Below are 18,391 nucleotides of genomic sequence, written 5' to 3' on the forward strand. Positions count from 1 at the left end.
AACAACAGTGCTGATATGTAAAGTGTAACATGACAAAAATGATATTGCATCAAAACATAAAAGCAGAATTAAATACAAATGTAAGTGGATTCTCTGCTGTTTAAACACTGTGACATTTACCCAGCAGCAGCAGCTTCTACCCGACAACAGGCGAGTCATCAGCAAACAGATTTACTGTCGCCCAAAGTTTTTACAGTGCGACATAAAAACACGCTAAGGTCATGTTTTATTTATTTGTTCCATCATAATTAGCAATTTAAATAACCCTGCTACATTCAGGAGGACTATTACACTGAATCCATCCTCTGGGACCCATCAGGCCTCAGAGAGCCCAGCAAAGGGGTCCAAACTGAGGTCTGCAGCCCTCCAGGAGGTCACAAAGGACTGATGGAGCTGTTTCCTTATCCCTCTGTTTGATAAGTGTAGTTAGTTTTATTTTAATACCAGATAACAGAATGAATGAGCCCTATGAAAACTTGCATCATAAAAAAGCTTCAACTTTTAACAATCAGTCCACCTTAACACGGATTAAGGTGGACTTTCTGGATTTAAAGTGTTTGTCATGAGCTTCTTATAACAAACCCAATAACAAATTTTTTAAACTCTCAAAAAATGTACATCTCATACTCAAAAAGTTAAAGACGCTGCACTTGGGTGGAGGTCGAAGGTCGCTGCACCTCATGAATGATGTGAGTTCTATGCTTTCACGGTTCAAAGTTGCGTTCTCCGATCTCCTTCACGGCTTCATGTTTCCTCCATGTTCGACAACCTGATTATTTAGTCTGATCTTCATCAACAGGGCCGCGATCAAAGTCACGTCTTCATCACTTTGAGCCGGCGTGAAACAAGCTCAGCATCATCCCCTTTGCAGTGTGACACTCTGCGGGACGGCGGCAGATCCGCCAGCGTCACCGCTCGTCCCGCAGGACCACAGACGCTCCGAACACAAAGACGACTGTAATCACAGTGAGTCTCAAGGGTGAGCCAGCGCTGACCTGACAGGAAGGTTATTAATAATTTTATAATGAGAGGCATCAAAAAATGCCACCTGCTCTTATATCAGTGTCATTTAACTCATAATATTTACAAAGGAAAATACAGGTATAAACATACTTCAGACTACAGCTGATTTTAAAGGCCTGGAGAACATGTCAAAGCGAGACGTAACCAACAAAACGAGCACAAAATTAATAAAATGTCCTGAACCTGCACTTTTTTAATGACCAGCAGGGGGCGACACAAAGAAGTCTGATTCTATAGAAGTCTATGAGAAAATGACCCTACTGCTCACTTGATTAATGTTTTCAGTGAATGTTTTAGTGATGACTTTATGGTCTCAGTTGCTGTTTTTAACTCTTATTAAATAAAAAATAGTTTTCATTTTGTAAATTTTGACATCACTAGAGTAAAAAAAGACGATAAAGCCGGGGACGAGCTACAGTGTCAATAAAAGGTCACTGCCATGCTCAGTTTCTCAGTCAGAGAAACTGTTCATCACATCCTGTTTAAAAACACATAGCTGACAGCACAGTACTCTGTCCAACTTTTATAGTCAGTCTGTCGTGGGTTTTTACCTTTTTAATAAGGTAGCGACACTGCAAACAGGTACAAAATGAACTGTAGCAACTGTGAAGTGCAGTGGTTTCTTTATCTTCAGTTGGATTTTATCAGGGGAAACGAGTGCACATAAAAACACACAGATTTAAAAAATAAATATATCTTCATACAGAACAGAACTTTTACATGGAGTATTAAAAGTTAAGGAGCTGAGCTTCTACACGTCAAACAGGAAATCTTTCTTCTTCTTTCAGCTGCTCCCTTCAGGGTCATCTTCTGCCATCTCCTCTTATCCCGGCATCCTCCTTTGTCACACCTCCTTCACTACATCCATGAACCTCCTCTAAGGTCTTCCTCCTCTCCTCCTGCCTGGCAGCTCCGGTATATCCACTCTTCCTCCTCTGCACATATCCAAACCATCTCCACTTTCTTTGACTCTGAGCTCTCTCTGACGGATGATCTTCAACTCTTCCACCTCCATCTCAGTCTTCATAGCAGGTCTTCTAAACATTCATGGTTGTATGAGTGAAACCTATGGAAGCCCGTTTCCGCCACTAAAAAAAAAAAAAAGCTAGTATCCATAACTCGAAATTTCGAGTTATTTTCTCGAAATTTCGAGTTATTATCTCGAAATTTCGAGAAATATAACTTGAAATTTCGAGTTACTTTTCTCAAAATTTCGAGTTAGCTCTGCCAATCAAAAATATACGTGAATGAGGTCGCTTTCTTGTTACCCGGAAGCATATGGCGCAGGACCGCGCACTCAAAAACGGATCCCAACAAATTAAAGTATGTTTGCTGATAGTAACACCATGTGATTCAGCTAATAACACAGGGATTTCATCATTTGTGAAGCCAGGCTGAAAACACTCAGCAATCTGTGCATTCACGACTGGATGTAATACCGGTAGCTTAGCTGTAGCATTTGTAGCTGAGGGCTTCAGCTTCCGGGTAACATGGAAATGATGTCATTAACGTAGATTACTGATTGGCAGCGCTAACTCGAAATTTTGAGTTGCTTTTCTCAAAATTTCGAGTTAATATGTCGAAATTTCGAGTTAATATGTCGAAATTTCGAGATAATAACTCGAAATTTCGAGTTATGGATCCTTTTTTTTTTTTTAGTGGCGGAAACGGGCTTCCATAGAAACCCACTTTTGATTCTTAGTTAGCTTTAATTATGTGACAGATCTGAACCCTACAGGCTTCATCCCTCATCTTCTGCTTATTGATTATCTTTGCAGCTCATAACTTCAGTGTTGTCTGCTGAGTCCATCTGCATTTACAGAGAAAAAAAATCCACCATCATGGAAAATTAAAAAAAATGATAGATCAAATAAAGGATAATTTTATACACTATAGTAAACAATTGACTCTAATTTGATGACTTTTGGAGCTACAACACAAAACCCTGCATGCAAAAACAGCCATGCAGGAAAACTGTACTGGAGTCTGAAGTCCTGCAGAGGAAAGTTTTGTCTTTTTTTTTCTTTTTCCAGCAGCGGAGAGGTGTACTGAGGATAAACTCTTTCTTCTCTTCAAACTTTCCTAAATTTCCATGAAACAAAGAGCAGAAATAAAAGAGTGAAGCGAGGCAGTCAATGTGGCGCTCTGATGTAATATTGATGACCCTCCTCCTCTCCTGACGACCTCTGTTTGGTCGTCTCATGTTTTATCAAATATTCATGAAGCTCTGCGTCCCCTCGCCCTCCTCCCTCAGACCCCATAATGCATCTGTAATGTTCTGTCAGGTGAGGCATGATGGGAGAAAGGATGATGGAGCAGAGATCCTGGAGGGATGGAGGAGGCTAATTCCTGATCACAGGCAGTTTTTTCTGTCTTTTCTTCTCTCAGTTTAAAATTGCAGAAGTTTGAGGAGCTCGATGTTGAACCCAGAGGAACTCTGAGCTTCTTTTTATTCTTTTCTCTCCATTTCTCTGTCTCTGGTTTTAATCGCCGTCTCACTCTTTCTTTCTGCCTCTCCAGCTTGGGCTTTCTGAAAAAACAAAAAAAAAACAAAAAACATTTTTCATCTGCTGTCATCTCTCAGAACCACCAATGGGAGGAAACCTAACTGTGACCAGATGAGGAAAGGTTGGTAATGATTTGTTTGGAAACATGTTCACGCTGAAATTAAATGTTGGCACTTCATACTTGGAAATTCTGAGTTCCCAGTCAGAATTTTAATCAGGAACAAATCCTGTTTTGTGTTTTTCGCAATTCCAAATGTATTAGTTCAACTAATGAATCTTTAGCACCAAAACCACAATGACTAGTTGTTAGCACCTAAACATGAGTGGTTTAGGTGCTCTTTTCAGGACCTAAACTAATCAAGTAGTATTTATTGCCTAAAACTTTCAGAATAGTTTATAGCATCTAATTCTGTGTAGCTTTAAGTACATAATCTTAATCTGAACATAATCCTAACTGATACGTTTTTAGCGCCCAAAGCTAACCGAGTAGATTTTAAACACCAAAACCTTTCCAAGTAGTTTATATCAACTAAAGCTAACTCGTAGATCGTTGCATGTAAATTTCCACAAGTAGTTTTTAGCCAAATTTATTTATATAGCACATTTAAAACAACAACCGTTGACCAAGGTGCTGTACAATTAAGATAATTGAAAGAAATGAAAACATAGGGAGATATGACAAGAGTTAACAATAAGAATCATAAAATTAGAAGATTTGAGTGAGATATAAGACAAATAAAAGTAATTCAAACTCATTCTGATTTAAAGCCAAGGAATAAAAGTGGGTTTTCAGACAGGTTTTAAAAGTGTCCAATGTTGGGGAGGTCCTGATGTGAAGGGGAAGTTCATTCCACACTTTAGGAGCAGTTACATCAAAGGCCCGATCTCCTCTGGACCTCGGGACAGCCAGGAGCATTTGATCTGTAGACCTCAGTGATCTTGCAGGAGTCTACCAATTTAAAAGATCAGAAAGGTATGAGGGTGCTAACCCGTGCAATGCCTTAAAAACAAATAATAAAATCTTAAAATTAATTCTAAAACTAACTGGCAGCCAGTGTAATGATGCCAGTATGGGGGATATGTGGTCTTGCCTGCGTGTGCCAGTTAGTAACCGTGCTGCAGTATTTTGGACCGGCTGCAGGCGGCTAACTGATGACAGACTAACACCAGAGTAAAGGTTAGGTTAAGGAAGTTTAAAACCATCCATGCCTTAATATGTAAACTTAATGGAGAAGTTTTAAGCACCTAAAGCTGTGTAGTAACAAAGTAGGCTAGATATCAGTACGTCAAGTTAACAACTGTTTTTAGCCTGTAAAGCTAACCAAGCAAGTTTTACCGTGTAAACCTTTTGAGCATTTTTTAGAACACAGACCTAACTTGGAAGTTTTTAGCACCAAAACCTAATTAAATATTTGTTAGTGCCTAAAATTAACCAATTTGTTTTTAGCACCTAAACCTAACATTGGCTTTCAGTGCCTACAGCTAATCGAGTAGCATTGATAGCCTCAACCAAAAGAACGCTAGTTTTTAGTACCTAAATCTGAGCAGTTTTTCGTGATAAAACCCAACTGTGTACTATGTGGAGTCCAAACATAACCAATATTTGATTTCATTGTGTAAAAATAACCAAGTAATTTCTAATTCCTAAACCTGATTTTGTGGGTTTGTTAGTGTGAAAACGAAAAAGAAAAAAACCTAAATGGCTAAATTAGGTGTAATGAAGCCAAACAAAGGAAAAACATGAAGGTCCAAAGGCCATGGAAGCCGCAATAATTCGGTAACTTCCACCACCCCTTTAACCTGCCTACTAGCATTGATTATGTTGGACAAGAGCATGATACTCCCACAGATACAGCAAAGACACCTTGTGTTTAATGCAGAGATGCAGGCAGAGTCTGACAAAACGGCATTATGGGATGAGAATTCGTTAGGTTTTGGCTTTTTATGGGCAGATTAGCAGAACTTTGGGGGCAATAAAATCCACAGAAGAGAAATACCAATAAATGAAAAGGAAGGTGAGAGTATGATAATTAAGCACTAGCACTCTCTTATAATTGTTCGTGTACAGGTGGTGTTTAATGAGGAAGTTTGGGTGCACATGCAAACAAACTGAACAAAACAAAGCAGGAGAGATGTCCAGGAGGAGAAAATAAAAATGTTCCTGGGGGTTTGGTGAGAAATACAGATCATAAAAATTTGAAGGTTTTATTGGTTTTTATTAAATACATGTTGGGAGGATTGTGCAGCCTGGTGGAGGTCTGCATGGTTCAGTCTCTCTCGTCTTCTTACTTTCTTCTCTTGCTCGTCTTGCTGCATCATCCCTTCTCTCTGCCTCCTGTTGTTTTCTTATTTATCACCATCACTATTATCTCTCACCTTGCTCCCCCTCGACGCCCCCTTGAGCCTCACCTCACTCCCTCACTCGCCCTCATCTCCTCATTAACGGCGAGCCCTGACGGATGTCGAGGCGAGGCCGGGCTCACCCTCATTCTCGCCCCTGTTGCTCAGTGCCGGAAACCCCTCACCTCTCAACGGGGGCTGGCACTCGAAGTGGCCGTTTGGTTCCCTGTGGGGCCGTCGGCCATCTGCCGCCACACACCTCACCGCAGCCGCCGCCACAGAGCCCGGTGACTCTTGATGCAGCCGCCACACCGAGGTGATGATGGGAGGAAGACCTGCTGCTGCATTCAGGGCCCACTGGGAAGATCGTAAAAAATAGTTTTCTAAGCTAAGAGACGCTAAAGAGCAGAAACACAGTTACAGATGTATTGTGACATATTTACTAATAGTGTATACTAACCCAGAAAGCCTATTTAGGCGTTAAAAGCTACTGTTGGGATTTACTTTGTCGACTTTACAGCTGAAAAGAGTGGACATGAGTATTTATCTGGCTAGCTCTTATTTACAATGTATGTATTTGTACAAGTTTCCCTTTCAGCGTGTGATATTTTGGAGAAGCCTCTTTAAAAGAATCACAGAGACATGAATTTATGAGTTTTGCAGCATTAAATTTACTGCAAATTGTGCTCAATTTATTATAGACAGAAAGCTTGCCTTGCTTTGTACCCGATGTGGCTGGGGTGCCGATCTATTTGGAACGACGGGGGAGATGTTATTAGTTTGGTTGCGTAATTGGCACGGGTGGATAGCTCAAAGCTGTGAGCGTGATGCCAAAACTTTGTCCTGTAGCTGTTCAGTGAGTTCTCACTTTGCATGTTAGAGTTGAACGCCGTGTATTTCAGGTCCTCAGTGATACTCGTATATACTTTGTTTATAAATGAGCTCATGGTTAGCAGAGCTTTCTGCTCTAATAGGCACATTTTCACAATGGTGGTATCACACAGATGTGGTCCTAAGCTGGCCCTCAGTGTGTTTTATGTTGTGTATTGTAGATTCAGCGTGTTGTGTATTTAGTGTAGTGTGAGTATGTTGTATGTTCAGGGTCTTGAATAAAGCGTCTGAGTCTGGTTGTTCTTTCCTCTCTCAGTGTTCAGCGGCAGCTCTTTCGGGTGCTGATCATACCAATGATGATGATGATGATGATGATGCAGATGACCACGCAGTCATTATCATTCACTTCACTCCCACAATCCTCTGCTCCAACTCCAATTAACGTGTGATTGTATGCTTGGCATGGAAAACATAATTAACAACCTGCGTCTCTGCCAAACTAAGCAGCCAACACGCTGTGTGTGCAGCGCATCGTCGATCTGAACGCAGCAAAGCAAACACAACAACAACAACACAAGCAGCTCCGTGTTTTTGGGTTCAGAGCGCCGGCTCAGCGTCCCGCGAGAAAACCACCATTCACCATAATGGTGGCGGCGGCGGCTCGGCGCTCTTCTCTCTGATGGACTGCAGGCTGCTGAGGGATGGCGCTTTGTGGTGTGGACAAGAGGAATTATGGGAAAGCGCGCCAAGAAAGGCCCGAGGGGGGGAGGATGGATGTGTGTGTGTGTTGTTAATTCAGCCTCTTTAAAAAAACACTGAAGATTATCAGTGAATCAGAAACACAAATGTGCACGCTGGCTGTTGGAGTGAATTAAGAGACTGAGTGTGGACGTGAACACGCGTGCTTTCATACATGTGCAAGTGTGATGTCCAGCCTCACATCATGAACTGAGCAGTTCTCATTGGAACCATTTCCACATACTAACTCCATCACCTTATTAGAAAGAAGGCGAGTTCGTGTGAAACAAAAAAATAAAGTAATATTCAAAGTTTCTGTATAACTTTAATAACCACAAGGTTAGTTTTCTACATTTGGACAAAAGAGATGCATAAATAGAAAAAGATCTGCTATAAAAAGCAAAAAAGCCTCAAATTACAACGACTACACAAAACCTGCATGAAATGCATATCTGTTTTAATAAAGGAAGATCTGAGAACAATACAATATAAAAAAGGTTCCAAAAAAGTACAACAAAAATAAGTCACAAGAATTTAAAACATGACAGCACATGAGCTTTTACTTCTTTATTTGCAATAAAGAATTTAAAGTTGTGCTCCAAATGTGCTAATGTTGGAAAAGTTTACATCCAGGTCCAAAAGCTGCAGTTCCTCTAATGTCCAGAAGAGGCGCCAGCAGTGAGTCAGCCCCCAGAGATTCCCATGTTAAAATGTCACAGTAGAACTACACGTTTGCAGCCTGATTTTGGTCTAGATAACTTCCTCCTTCATAACACCTGTACAGGTGGAAAACGTGTTTATAACTGTTTCAATTTATTAAGGCTTAAAGTTTGCATTATTAGGGGTGTGGCCTCTTTGACTGACTGGCGGCTGTAGCTGCTAGCTGTTTGCTAGGCTTATCCTAACATCACTGGAGTCCCTGAACTGGACCTCTGGATTGTGTTTGTGCTGTTGGAGCATTTTTAATGCAGTTATCTGATCAATAACATGTCCTTTTAATCGTACTAACACAAAGTCCAAGTCTGAGCACTGTTTTTGGATGTTACTTTGCATTAATTAGCATGTATCAGCACACAGTTTATGGATGGAGCTTGCTAATCAAACTGTCTTCCTGCTCCTGAAAACCAAGATTACAGCAGCCTTAAAGCAAAGGGGGAGGGTTCAAAACTAGGCTTCACAAATCTACAGGGGACATGATGGTGGATACTAGAGATGGCACGATACCACTTTTTTATGTCCGATACCGATACCGATATCATAAATTTGGACATCTGCCGATACCGATATGAATCCGATATAGTGTTTTTTAATCAACAAAACTGTTTTTTAAAATATCTTGCTGCATTTTGCAAGTCTGCAAGTTCATACTCAAGTTTAAAACAACAACTACACTAAAGCTATTCTGTTATACCCCTATGCAAAAAAAAATTTCATAGTTCAGCAATACTGATCAATCTAATAAACTTAAACCTACACCATCCTCACTATTCTGGTATTTTAAAGAGTACTTAGCGTAAATATTAAGCAACCTAACTAATAGGGTTCCAACTCCCAGCAACAACAAAAATAAATAAATAAAAAATAGGGAACCACCCCTCACGCTCCACCTCATGATGCTTAATCGACGTAATCAACCTTAATTTGATGAAGTGTGAAAAAAATGCACAGAAATCAATTATTTTTCAAGAAATATTAAATAGATTCAGCATCTTTCTTCAACAAAATTGTAGACTGCACAGATGGTACCTTCCCAAAGTAAAAAGTACTATAGCTTACTAGGGTATATATATTAGACTTAATAGTGACTATATACAGTAATTGACTTCTATTCATTTTACATCAAATTAAAACTTTGGGTGTCAGATAATTATTTATTAAAAGCTCGACATTTTAAATGAGAATAAGAAAGAAAAGTATGTCTTTGTGCCCCCTTTTCCCTGTTCATGCCCTATCGGCCCCCCTGGCTAAACTTTGCTAGATCCGCCCCTGCACAGTTACCAGCGTCAGCTACATAGAAAAAGATCCTCGAGTAGAAAGTAATATTAAATAAATTCTAACAACAGCTGATCAAGCTTAAACGTGCTGCTGTTGTTCAGCCGCTGGTTTCCTCTTTCTGGTGCAAAGTGGGCCAAAAGCAAACTAGAGACAGGACTCACGACAGAAAAGCCGATCAGCTGATCGTTAAGCAGTTTCACGATTGAAGTAGCAGCAGGAGAGCGAGAGGCAGTCGCTTGTTAAGCTTAACGCAGGAATGCTTTACAAAATTCAGAGGTGGACTTACACACTTGCTTTACTTCTCTCGGGATAACTTTGTCGGAGATTAAATGCCAGGTTGCTAGCGAAGCTCCAAATGCTATCCAGACCACCGACAGGTCCCGCATGCCACAGCCGCTCTATCACGTGATGCATACTGCTCCGAGTTACGGCGTGTTGCAAGTTTTGTGAGGTGCTTTCGTGATATTTAATGGATCGGATTACATTTTTTATTTTTCTCCTATATCCGATCCAGTAATTTAGGTCAGTATCGGACCGATACCGATACGTAATATCGGATCGGTCCATCTCTAGTGGATACCTCCATCTTTTATACGAAGCTTATAATTTACACAGACCACTATGTTAACCAGAATATTCTGAAATCAAAATATTAACAAACGTTCCTCAATCAGATTTTTTGGTGGTGCTTTATATTGTGAATTCAAAGATTTTCATATATTTTATCTTTAAAAAAAAAATCAAATATGATCAGCACTCATATACAGCTGGGACAAAATACTACATGTTTGAATCGTGACTGAAAGCAGACACAGCTCCATGTTTCTGCTGGTGTTTTTCCCTGCATCCCTCTCACACACCGCTTCAGTGTGAAATGGATCCACACCAGCGAGTTTAATTCAGCTTCACGCACACAGACACGAACATGATGTCGTGTTCATACAGAGAATCGTCTGGAAAACACTGAGGCAGAAATGTGTTTTCTGTGTGGATAAACTGCTGCCTGCACACACACTACATGACTAACAGCAGCACTGCATGTGTGTGTGTTGGTCTGTATCCATCATGTCTGTCAGCACATGAGGAAAACAATGTATGCCTGTGTGTGTGTGTGTGTGTGTGTGTGTGTGTGTGTGTGTGTGTGTGTGTGTGTGTGTGTGTGTGTGTGTGTTTGTAGATTCAGCACAAACTGGCTGCTGCCTCTTCTTCTTCTCTTTTTATTTATCGGGTGGCAGCGAATCGGTGCTGCTTATTTACAGCAGATTGTTTCTCCAGATGTTTTAGAGGGAAAGAAATCCCCAAACGCACACACACAAAGACACACACACACAAACACACGCACACATCTCCGTCCAGATGGAAGTCATTCTTTATAAGACTCTATAATCCTTCTCTCGGTGAGAGGAAACAGAGGAAGGTGAAGTGAAGCGTCTCCTCCTCCTCCTCGTGTTACTGATGTTCTCCAGTTGTGTCGACATGTTTTCTTAAACATGGACATTCGCCCTATCACGCTACAAACATTTGTTTTAATTCATGCATTTTTAAATATAAAGGAAACTGTTAAACATTAGTTGGTCCACAGTGATAACTGAGGCATTATGGTAATGAAGATGGAGGAGCTGACATGTGGACTGTGTTTCAGCTGAGATTAACATGAGACCTTTAACAAGTTCAGGTCAGACCTTTGTGATCTGACTCAAAATTACAAGTGTAAAATCTCCTCTACTAAACCAGTTAGCTAATATAAATCAAAAATAACTAGTTAACTAACAAAAACATTAACTAAGCGTTTACCAAACAAAAAACAACATAAACTAAATCTGAAAGTAGAACACTTGTTTACATAAACCTCAACTTAGTAGTTAGCTAATGTAAACAAAAACCAAACTTTTAGGTTATATAAAAGTTATAAGAAGTTAGCTAACATAAATTAAAACTGATTAGTTAACCAACAAATAACAAATCTAAGCTTTTTGCTAACCGTAAATAGAAAATAATGGTTAGCTAACAAAACTAAAGAAAGAAAGGGTTAGCTAAAGTAAACTACAAATTATTTGTTTTCTAGAATATACCAAAACTGAGAATTAAGAAAAATTAAAACATTAGCTAATGTAGAATAGATTAAATAGCCCTTATTGATATTATACAATAAAACTGTGGGAAACTACAACTTCTGTAAACTACAACTTGTAAACCATTGCTGTTAGCTAATGTAAACTGAAATGGAATGATTAGTCGTGTCCAAATTCATGGGCTGCATCCTCCTGAGGACCCGGCCTTCACGGTCTACGTGGGCCGGGTCCTCAGAAGGTCGGGTAGGCTGGAAGTAAACAGCTGTGGAATTGGACGGTCTAGCCTTCTGATTTGCGTCACCGCTGTCTCGGTGGAGTTTAATAAACTCGGCCGTTTGTTCCTTGCTATCTAAAATATAACAGGACACTGGTGTAAATTCTCGACCATCTCACACTTCTGTTTAATTAGTTTTCTGTTAGACGTTTATTCAGCTGTGTGAAAACCAAGGAGGAACCCACCTGGGGGATTAATACAGTTTTATTTTATCTAATCTAATCTAATAACTTTAATCTCAGCCAAACCGATTTACTCACGAACAAACAAAACACTGAAAAAAGCCAAACAATAACATTTTTAGGTTGTCTAAATGACTTATATATTACGTTTAACCTGAATAGCGAAAGGCCACGGTGATCTGAAAATGATGTGCCGAGAGTTTGCCGTTCTCGGCAGCTCTAGTGATCCTCGAGCCCCTGGCTAGCTATCCAGCTGGTGGGTAGCAGACGTCTCCGAAAATGTCGGAGCACTTTTGCAAATATGCGATACCTTGATAAACCGAACAGATATTTGATGTTTACACAGCTACTTTCTCGCCTGAAAATGTGTTAAAAGTTTATTTTGTGACCCAGAAAGAGTCATAAGAGTAATATTAAAAACTTAGCCATTGTTGGAAACTGTAATCGGCTAGGCCACACTATGAATTCTGGGATATGGAAGCCCACGAAGGATACACCCGACTCTTCCTTCTAATTCGGGGAAAAGGAGGACGCATTTGTCAGCTGCATTCAGAGGAGTCTAATAATTTGGACAGCCTTCGTCGCATCGCTGTGATGCAATCGGCCTACAAATGCGGCCTCAAGAGGATGCAGCCCATGAATTTGGACACCCCCATTATGTTCTTTCAGGTAACCTAAACAAAAGTGAAGAAGTTAGCTGACAAAAATCAAAACTAAGCCTTTACTTAAAAGCTAAGTAACTAAGCTTTTACTTTTACATGCCTCCAAACTATTAGCTAACATGGACCAAAACTAACCACTTAGCCAATATAAACCAAAGCAGTGTTTGATAAACTGTTTAACCAGCTAAACCCAGTTATTATTTAGGGTTTTCTAAGTTTTATTTTTAAGATTATTTATTACTGTTTCAGCTCATAAACTTTCACTTACATTTGCTAAAAGGTTAAACAGCCAGCATTATTAGCTAATGTGACCTACATGTATTTTGCATTTGTTGTGTATGTCAACACATTTTTCAGTTTGTCTGTTTGTAGCATTGCACAGGAATGTTTTCTGCTATTTTAGCTCACAAACTGATGATTTACATTTGCAGCTAATGGTTTAGTTTCATGTCTGCCTGCTTTACTGAGAGGATATCACTTTGTTATTAAAGGAGCAAGATCTGGTTTCTTTTAAGTTACTAGCTGATGAGAACCTTTTCTTTTACAAAATATGCTCTAACTTTGAAAAACGAGCAAAACTTTGACGTGCATAACAAAGAGATTTCATAATATTCCCAGAGCTTTTATTGGAAAAACATCCACCTCTCTCAAGTCCAAGTTTCCTTTGAGATTTCAGCACAACAAGAGCTGATTTTTTAAGTGGAGTACAATAAAAAAGCCGCTTTGTTCTGGGTCTTTGTATCGCTGTTTCTCACTCAGTGTAGGCGAGAGGGAGAAAAATAACAACCCCCCCCCCCCAAAAAAGGAAAGAAAAGGAAATGGCAGATTGATGAAAAGCCAAACTGGTCCCAGGATGACACCTTCTTCTCCTCTCCACAATATTAAAAACTCCCACACGTTTCAGGAGAAGAGCAGAATTAGCCTTGCCGGGACGCTCTGAAAGCTGCCGTAATGACTCATTTGTTTCATCCTGATAGATGGCTCTCTGGATGGAAGAGGACCTCGTTTAGAGGAGCTGCAGACAGCCAGCGAAGGACGACTGCACCATCGTGTAGAAGGCCTTCAAAGCTGTTCAGGCCACCGGAGGTCGCTGTGAGGGCCGACGAAGCAGGGATAAAGTCCTCTGAACAAGAAGCCAACATACACTGTGGCCCTGGCTTTGAAGCTGCTGTTAAAAACCATGCAGGAGGGCAGGTGGTGCTGATGAATATTCAGCCGGGAGTCGAGCCTGCTGCCAAACAAACCGCCTGTTTGCCTCTGTCACCTTCCAGAGTCTGATAGACTGTTTTATTAGTTATGACATGAATGCATACAGCGAGAATAAAAACATCCAGGGTTGAGGAAGGGATGGGAAAGCAGCCTGAGTCAAGTAAAAATAATAAAAAGAGTTAATAACAAAAATTTCTGTCTTTTTACATCCTGTGGATCTGTAAACAAAACAAACAAAAAAACTTGCAGGTTTTGCTTTGAACATTTCTTTTACACTGAAAACAAACATGCTTATATGTAGAATGAGCCTGGTGACCAACTTAATAAAAAAACATGGATAACGCCACATTGGTGCGCAAAGTCACGCTTTATTTTGAGACTTTTTTAAGTTGAACTTAATGTTTTGACAGTTATTGTCTTGGTGTTCTGAAACCTGATGTCATAAGCAAGTGATAGATCTGGATCAAAGGTTAGCCTCACCTTAAATCATCGCCTGTTTTATTGTCCTTTTTAATACTGATGGAGCCAAAGTGAACGTCACACTGTATTAAAGAAGATTTGGAACTAAGCTCATAAATTCATCAAGACAGTGAATCCTGAGCTCATGAATAAAGAGAGGTAGATAGCCATTTTCATACAGATTACTACACACCCAGACTTTTTTTTTTACAACCAAATGTGTCGCCCTCTGCTGGTCATTACAAAGAATCCAGGCTTAAGATGTTGTTTAACATAGACTTGATTCAACTTTTGGGAAGTCTGTTTGTAAGAAAGACAATCATTTGAATGCTTTATAATTCAATTTTTTTGTCCCTCAGGAGGCTTTAAAATTCCTGCTGTCACATCTGAAATATCACTAACGGCTGTTTGGGTTTCGGTTTTTTCAAAGAGTGATGTAGTCTTCTGTTGGGGGGAAATTTAGCCTCCACGATCATTGGGACACATAAACCAATCGGCACGGTAAGGTGGCGATTGACGGAGGAGTGAGGAACACACATTTGTACAATTAATTTGTAGAATTAAAATCTTTTTATTACAAATTAAGTGTAAAAAACTGTGACATGTAAGACTCAAAACTGGGTATTTCTAAGTGTAGTTTTATGGGTTTTTTGCCTTTTAAAAGGAAAAAAATCATGTTCAGGGACACTAAAACAAACAAATCAATGCTCAGAAAGCAATAGATTAAACATCTGAACCGTTTCAGATAAAACTGCTTCAAATTCATCCATAAGACAACTATGCCTACCATCATTTATAACGGGACAAAATTCCTGCCTTTGTATTCTTCTTTTCTTCAACCTTTAATCATTTCCAATTTTGTGTTTCTTTCCTAACTTTCTTTTTCCTTCATTCCATCTTCCCTGATTTTCTTTCCCCTGGAATTTTCCTATTTCTTATTTCCCATCCTCTCCTTTCTTTCTTCTCCTCATCTGCTATCCCTTCTTTTTTTTTCTCTCCCATGACTAATTTATGTCCAGCCCCCAAGGTCACGATAATCTGTCCAAAACTACTGACTATGGAACAAATTTAAATCACCACTATCAGACCCCATTGTCAGCATCTTTGTTTTTTCTTTTTTTACTTCAACTTTAGATCATTTCAGTTAAAAAAGAAAGAAAGATGTCAAGTTAAACTCAAACACATACAGAGTCCAATATTTAATTCCAGGCTGCAGTTTGAGCTGTAAACAGATTTTTGCAGACTCTCATTAACTGTCAGCTTCAAACGGCCTGGATTGGGATTCCTCCTCGGGTTAATATCTCCTTTGTTAGGGAGTTGTTTTGTCAGTCCCGGGAGATCTCCCTCTGCTTCCCACGTTTCTCACATCCTCTCCGTGCTGTCGAAGCCTCCGTACGGACACCAGCTGGCTGTGGAGGAAACACAACTGCTTAAATGTAGTCTTTATTTCATTTTGCTGCATTTAATCTCAAATGAAGCAGCTCGTTTGTGCGTCACAATGCAGATTTGTACTTTTGTAACAGATTAAATGTGATATGTTTATTTCTGGGTTGGGAAAAAGATCCAAGGGGCCTGCAAACACACTGATTTCTGACTCTGTTTCAGTGTCTTTATTAATCACTTGTCTTAGCTCAACTTACCAGCTTGTAAACTCTGATTTAACCACAGAAAAGCAGCCAGCTGCTGAGCATTAGCACCGCCACTTTACGGTTGGACTGTTAACCTGCGGCGTGTCACAGAGGTGAAGGATAATTCGGAGTGACAAGTTACATTGAAGGTGGCAGCATGTGGGCTGCAGACGATCCTCAGCTTCACTACAGCGAAAAAGACACAACCTTTGTACACATCTGCACTAGTTCATCACAACTATTAGGATTTTTTGATTTGTAAAAGCTTCTTTGGGACAGTAAAAATCCTGATGACACTTCCTGCAGCTGACCCAAAAGTTTCCCCACCTGATCAATGAATAAAGAGCCTCTTCGTGCACATTTTAAGTTGCACATAAAAAGGGAATCATCAGTGCGCCCCAGGGCAGCTGTGGCTACAACGTAGCTTGCCATTGTCAGTGTGTGAATGTGTGTGTGAATGGGTGAATGACTGAATGTAGTGTAAAGCGCTTTGGGGTCCTTAGGGACTGAGTAAAGCGCTATACAAATGCAGGCCATTTACCATAAATTGCCAAAAGTAAATGTTAGTTAGACTTCTTTGCTTTGTGCCACATGATTTACTGATGGATAAAGTCAATATTAATGAAGCTAGTGTCATGGAAATAATCTGAGTAGTCAGCTAACAAGCATTTTGACTAAGATACAGTTTTGTAGCCCTAACGTTATTTAGCCAGCTAGCTGCATCAATCTGGTGATAGCTTTTAATGTTAGCTGACCAAGTAATTTGAACAGCTAGCAACATTACAAGATAAAGCCCAGGAATTCGAATAAATTAGTCAGTGTTATCCATTCACAGCTTCAGGCTTCATGAGATAATACTGTTCTTTTTCTGGCTAATATTATCTTACGTTAGCTTACCTGCTAACGCAGACAAACTGCTTGATAATCACCATAGCGCTAGCTGGCTAACTTTAGCTTGCTTGCTAGCAGCTAAGCCAAAGTCCTATAAACAGACTGCTTATCGTTTTTGTCCTTTTGGAGTTTGTGTTGGAGTCTGTGTTGAGGTAAAAGTCAGTTGTTTGGTGATATTGGTGAGATATCTGTTAGGCAATGGAAATAAGAAAAAAAAACACTGAATACAATAAACTGCAACATAATTCACATTTTCAGTTAACAAAGTTACAGGTACTGAAGAAAATATAATCTGATCAAACATTATTCAGCTTTAAATATTGTTCAGCTTTAAAGTTACTGGGCAACTGTGTAATAAAAATATGCTCACGACTTTGGCCTTGAGAGCGATAAGAAGCGATCGCCTCATTCTGCAGGTGCAAGATATCTGCAAGCGAAGAGACTAGAACACCCAAGGCCGCTTTCCTTTTATGGAGTTGTTTTTCTGCTAATGCAGCACTGTCCTCACAACCCCCTCCTGTAAGTTTTAGAGAATATATACCCATCCTCACAGCAAATATTGGGAATCTCCTGATGTGAGCTGTTTGAGAGGTTGTCTCTGTCTCAATAAAAGTTCACTGATTCCCCCATCTGCTGCAGGTGTCCGGTTGTCTTCATTCTCCGCCAGCCTGGTTAAGTCAATTCCTCCTTAACATCTAAAAGAACCTATTTAATGAAGGAAGACGGGTTCACTTTGTGTTTAATATTATTCTATTGCTGTTGTTTTTTTTATATCCTTCAGTACACACTTCAGTTTGAAGCTGATGACTAGTCACTTGCAGATATTCCAAGATTTGGTTGCCTATTTTAATGTATTTGCTACAAAGTCAGTCAATGTTATTTGTCACTCTTGTTGGTAGTCGTTCCAATCACTCGCCTAGATGTTGAGAAAAGTTCCGCTCACTTCCAGTGGCTATTATGGTCACTATGTAATTTCAAGTGTGGACACAGCTCATAAATCCTCTCAGGCACAGAAGCCCCACCCACCTACTGGACAAACCTCCTGGTTGTGTGAGCCAGCCTATCAGAAGAAAGTCTGTGGAAGTGCATTCTGTCTGCAGTTTCAGCTGGACTAGATTAAAAACAATGAGAAGAGCAGGTACAATTATAATCTCTCCACCTAACCTATGCACAGAAATCCACACCAAATAAGGTGTTACTCAAGAAACTCAACTGTAATCACACGACTTAAACATCACTCAGGATTCCATGTATAGGATGATGAGTTAATCATCAGTTAACTATCAGGTACGAACAGAAACAAGCACGCATACATCTTATTGGTTAAAGGGTTTAGCCCTGATGTCACGCACACCTGCATTTTGGGCTAAATTTGGCCTTCTTAAGGTGTTGACTTGTGGTAAGTCTGGCTGCTTCATCTCAGCCACAGGTAAACCTGACAGAGGCCAGATGTCACATTTGGCCACATCCTGCCTACCCCACGCTTATGACCTCATCAGGTCCATCTATTACATACAGTCTGTGTGTGGCACCTGAGTGAGTGTAATAAACATAAACATTAATAATACAGCACATGGTTC

The 18,391-nt window shown here is 39.9% G+C and overlaps 1 long non-coding RNA gene across 2 annotated transcripts; it reads right to left on the reverse strand.

Annotated features, from left to right (window-relative positions):
* Window positions 1-15,242: 15,242 nt before the first annotated feature.
* On the reverse strand, window positions 15,243-17,208 carry LOC113028852 (uncharacterized). Of its 2 annotated transcripts, none has more exons than XR_003273285.1 (3): window positions 17,182-17,208; window positions 15,933-16,106; window positions 15,243-15,701 (listed from the first exon to the last, which is right to left on the reverse strand). It is a non-coding gene; the product is annotated as an uncharacterized LOC113028852 (long non-coding RNA). The 2 variants fall into 2 exon arrangements; XR_003273284.1 differs by lacking the exon at window positions 17,182-17,208 and adding an exon at window positions 16,818-17,021.
* Between the last annotated feature and the right edge of the window lie 1,183 nt (window positions 17,209-18,391).

The sequence above is a fragment of the Astatotilapia calliptera genome, chromosome 2, assembly GCF_900246225.1.
Source record: "Astatotilapia calliptera chromosome 2, fAstCal1.2, whole genome shotgun sequence".
NCBI classification, from domain to species: Eukaryota; Metazoa; Chordata; class Actinopteri; order Cichliformes; family Cichlidae; genus Astatotilapia; species Astatotilapia calliptera.